At 37.6% G+C, this 5,317-nt stretch overlaps 1 non-coding gene across 1 annotated transcript; it reads left to right on the plus strand.

Annotated features, from left to right (window-relative positions):
* Nucleotides 1-319: 319 nt before the first annotated feature.
* On the plus strand, nucleotides 320-484 carry LOC112678340 (U1 spliceosomal RNA). The gene has a single exon (XR_003147520.1). It is a non-coding gene; the product is annotated as a U1 spliceosomal RNA (small nuclear RNA).
* Nucleotides 485-5,317: the final 4,833 nt, after the last annotated feature.

Here is a 5,317-nt window from a genome sequence, read left to right on the forward strand (position 1 = left end):
CTGAAAGACTTGTAAGTTATCTTCTAGGTCTCTGGTTCTCAAAGTGTGGTCTGGGGACCCTGCGAGTCCCAGGACTCATTCAGGGGGTTCACGAAGTCGAAAATATTTTTTATAGTAACACTAAGATGTTCTTTGCCTTTTTCATTCTTATCCTCTTGCAAGAGTACAGTGGAGTTTTCCAGAATTTTCAGGGCACATGACACTGTTGCACAATGAAATGTACTGATATTTGGAAGATCTGCACAACTAAATGAATTAATATTTTCCAAATAACCAATGTATGATGTTATAAAATTGTTCATGGGTAAAAAATTATTTCATACTTACCTAGTAGGGGAGATAACCATGATCACGAAGGTAATCTCCCCAGGGTGAGGCTTATCCATTGCACTATGGTTGTGCCAACCCCTGTGACTCCCTCAAATGTGGGAAACTTGGCTGCATAATTTGTGGTAGTGGGGGATTACGTTTATGCTTCTCCCTTATAAAAAGTATTCATTTTCTTTTAGAAAAAAGAATTCTTTCAAAGTGGAAGACAGACCAATGGATTTTAATGTAGCAGAATATGAAATATTTATTGATATGGTTTCAGATTTCACTTTGCGACTAACCTTTGAGAAATTACTACTTGTTGAGTTTTGGCATAGTATCAAAGAATATCACAATTATCTGAAAAAAAATCTTTAAAAAATATCCTTTCTTTCCAACTACATGTGTGTGAGTTTAGATTTTCTTCACATACTTAAAATAACATTGCAACAGACTGTAAGCAAAAAGAGATATAAAAATCCAGCTGTGTTCTATTGAGCCAGATATTAAAATGATTTTATTATTTATTTATTATTTATTTTTAAAAGATTTTCTTTATTTATTCATGAGAGACGCAGAGATAGAGAGGCAGAAACACAGGCAGAGGGAGAAGCAGGTTCTCTGCAGAAAACCCAATGTGGGACTCAATCCCAAGGACCTTGGGATCATGACCTGAGCCAAAGGCAGATGCTGAACCATTGAGCCACCCAGATGCCCCTAAAATGATTTAAAACTGTAAAAAAACGCTACTTCTATCACAAAAATTTTTGTTTGAGAGAACTTAATAATTGTTTTCATAAGTTATTTATTTTAATATTGAGTGGCTTATGTTATTTCAAAATAAGCTAATGAATGAAAAATTTAAAACTTTTAATTTCTAACATGATAAATATTAAGCAAGTCATATAAACAAACTCTTTGAGATCCTCAATAATTTTCACCTGTGCTAAATGTCTTTTCTGTGCTTAATGTCTCAAGGATCCTTAATCATTAAAATGTCTCAAGGATCCTTAATCATTAAGGATCCTTGAGACATTAAGGATCCTGAGAATAAAGTTTTGAGAATTGCTGCTGTACGTCAATTATATTCCTAAAGACCTATTTGCTGACAGTGGTAACTTTAAAAACATATGTACTCCAGGCCCTGAAGACAATTTCCAAAAAAGAACTCCTGAAAATGTTTTGAGTTATAGCACATCTATAGAATGAATGTTTGGCTTTCCAAGATAAATATTTACTGAGTAAGCCCTAGTTGGATAAAGAATTCTGGTATGTTTAATAAAAGAATCATCCTTGTAGTGTATAGATCATGTCTTTTGGGTTATCACTGGAAAGTGAGAAAAAGTAGCAAATATAGAAGAACAATAACCTGGCTCAAATGAAAATATATGAAAGAAAATATATGAAAGAGACAGAAGTGATGTGATGTTGTTACTTCCAGAAACCTGTCTGGTAAGTTCTGAGACCTGACCCTTGTGCTTTTGGAGCTTTGGGTCACTCTGAGTCCTTAGCCCTGAAGCAGCATTGTGGACAGAAGAGGTTCTTGATATTTCATTTAGAAGTGGAGTGATTTTTTTTCTTTTAAGATTTTATTTAAAAAAATAAAAGATCTAAATGTGAGACAAGATTCCATCAAAATCCTAGAGGAGAACACAGGCAACACCCTTTTTGAACTCGGCCACAGTAACTTCTTGCAAGATACATCCACAAAGGCAAAAGAAACAAAAGCAAAAATGAACTATTGGGACTTCATCAAGATAAGAAGCTTTTGCACAGCAAAGGATACAGTCAACAAAACTCAAAGACAACCTACAGAATGGGAGAAGATATTTGCAAATGACGTATCAGACAAAGGGCTAGTTTCCAAGATCTATAAAGAACTTCTTAAACTCAACACCAAAGAAACAAACAATCCAATCATGAAATGGGCAAAAGACATGAAGGGAAATCTCACAGAGGAAGACATAGACATGGCCAACATGCACATGAGAAAATGCTCTGCATCACTTGCCATCAGGGAAATACAAATCAAAACCACAATGAGATACCACCTCACTCCAGTGAGAATGGGGAAAAGTAACAAGGCAGGAATCCACAAACGCTGGAGAGGATGTGGAGAAAAGGGAACCCTCTTACACTGTTGGTGGGAATGTGACCTGGTGCAGCCACTCTGGAAAACTGTGTGGAGGTTCCTCAAAGAGTTAAAAATAGACCTGCCCTGCGACCCAGCAATTGCACTGTTGGGGATTTACCCCAAAGATACAGATGCAATGAAACGCCGGGACACCTGCACCCTGATGTTCTAGCAGCAATGTCCACAATAGCCAAACTGTGGAAGGAACCTCCGCGTCCATCAAAAGATGAGTGGATAAAAAAGATGTGGTTTATGTATACAATGGAATATTACTCAGCTATTAGAAATGACAAATACCCACCATTTGCTTCAACGTGGATGGAACTGGAGGGTATTATGCTGAGTGAAGTAAGTCAATCGGAGAAGGACAAACATTATATGTTCTCATTCATTTGGGGAATATAAATAATAGTGAAAGGGAAAATAAGGGAAGGGAGAAGAAATGTGTGGGAAATATCAGAAAGGGAGACAGAACATAAAGACTCCTAACTCTGGGAAACGAACTAGGGGTGGTGGGAGGGGAGGGAGGGTGGGGGTGACTGGTTGGCGGGCACTGAGGGGGGCACTTGACGGGATGAGCACTGGGTGTTATTCTGTATGTTGGTAAATTGAACACCAATAAAAAATAAATTTATTTTAAAAAAAAGAAAAATATGGGAAAAAAGATTTTATTTAAAAAAAAAACAAACAAAAAAAGATTTTATTTATTTATTCATGAGAGACAGAGAGAGAGAGAAAGAGGGAGAGGCAGAGACACAGGAAGAGGGAGCTCTGGGATCACACCCTGGGCTAAGGCAGGGCTAAACCACTGAGCGGCCCAGGTGTCCCTAGAAGTGAAGTAATTGTGAGAATGCACCACAGCAGTCTCTGCACATGTTCGGGGAGGTCATTGAGAAGATGTGATTGCCCGGTTACCCCTGAGTGGGACCTGGGTAATCAGAGGCTCCTCACTTCCTCCCCCGTCCATGGAATGTGCCTTCTGCTTGCCTTCCTCACTCCCAGAAGCTGTCCCCAGGGCCTAACCTTGAGAGAGTGATGCATTGTTGGGACCATCTGGACAGTGCGTGTGGCTGAACCCAGTTAAGCCCTTTACAGAAACTTTTCAACTGGCAGGCAGGTGTGGAGATGGCCTCCTATGTAAATATTCTCGCTTATTAAATATGCCACCTACCAATCTGCAACGGTCTGTTCCTTTCTTTGGTTTCTCCCTTCCCTGAACCTACAGGGCCCAGTCTGCAAACCAACAGATATGGTAGGATCTTCAGTTTAGGTTAATCATCTCTCTCAGAGCAAAGTAGATATGAGCGTGCTCCAGCACAAACAAGCCATGACATTCACTTATTTTCTCTTCCCTTTAAAATACTGACTCATCAGCGCACTTGAATATATGACCCTAACTCCAAATTGGGACCACATGGATATGAGGCAAACTTTGCAAAGAGCTTTGCTGCCTTAATGTTAAAATCAGTTTCTGGAAAGAGAAAGAAGGGTGGAGTCGGTAAGTTCCATTTTTACTTCCAGCCTGTGTATAATTACAAATATGAAAAAAAAAGAGACCAAGTTCATCATTTATCACACAAAACATTCATGGCTGGAATCCTATAGAGAGATTTATCTCCTTTTTCTGTGTTTTAGGATTTAAAAAGAGTGAGGAAGTGATTAAACAATGTAAAAAATTAATGCTAACATACCGGTCACATAAAGTATGTTACTCTTCTGTAGAGTGTTTGCATTTTAAAAGGGGACTGAGGTGGACATCCAGCTAGAATAAACAATCTGGAAAATTCCTTTGAATAAAGGAATGGATGATTGTAAAGTGCTAGGTAAAGATTGGGCGCTATCTTTCACATTACATGATACAGGGGAGAGACTAGCACCAAAACATGAATACAATGAAAAATGGAAAAATATTAAAGCACAAAGCCTACTAATAAAATCAGTAACCTTCCCCATTTATCTGTAGCTGATTCTATTGTCCTCTATCTTTATAGATATTTTCTTTCATGCCCTGGCCCAGTGTTCAAACCTGGCTACACATCAGAAATACTAGGGGAAATTTAGATTTTTTATTAGAAAATAATACACTTTCATGGTAAAAAATGTTCAAATGTTTCAGAATAGCATTAAATAAAATATAAAATGCTTCCATTCTTATTCCATTTCCCAGGGGTGTTTACCTTTACTTAAACCAACCTATCTACCTACCCCTTCTTTCCTTCCCACCTTCCTTCCTTCTTCAAATCTTTGTTAAGCACCCACTATACACAGGCACTGTTCCAATTGCAGAGACACAATGAACACACCAGACAAGATTTCTGCCGAATAGGACTTAACTATAACTTTGGAAATAAACAAATAAAAGATATAATCAGATAGAAAGTAGAAAGTATGAAGAGTTACAGAAAAATAAAAGAGCATAATGGGCATGAAGTGACTATGGATAGAAGGAACTAATGAAGCCAAAATCTTGAAAAATTTCAGGTTTAGTTTTTTCGTAATGGCTGCTGCCATAATTCTGGATGATAATGCTTTTAAGTCCATTTCTTGATTTTTCATCATTACCTATTGATTCCTCATCATGGAAGTTGAGGTATTTAGCTCTCCTATAATGGTTCCCTTCTCTGTCACACCTCTCCTGAGTTTTGTTAGTTATATTATATGTCAATTCTTTGTCTTTGTATCTTGAACCTCCTTTCCTATTTAGACAACTTGAACAGTCTCTTTTGACTCTGCTAAGCATCATAAAAACTCGGGTACCCAGGCTATACTCTAGATGTGCAAAATAAGTTTCTTTGAGTTTTTCTGTGAGGCTTTGGAAATCTATATTTAAAAATAGAAGTTCTCGGAAGATTCTAGTTGTTATCTGATTGGAAA

The sequence above is a fragment of the Canis lupus genome, chromosome 27 (assembly GCF_003254725.2).
Source record: "Canis lupus dingo isolate Sandy chromosome 27, ASM325472v2, whole genome shotgun sequence".
Classification (NCBI taxonomy): Eukaryota; Metazoa; Chordata; class Mammalia; order Carnivora; family Canidae; genus Canis; species Canis lupus.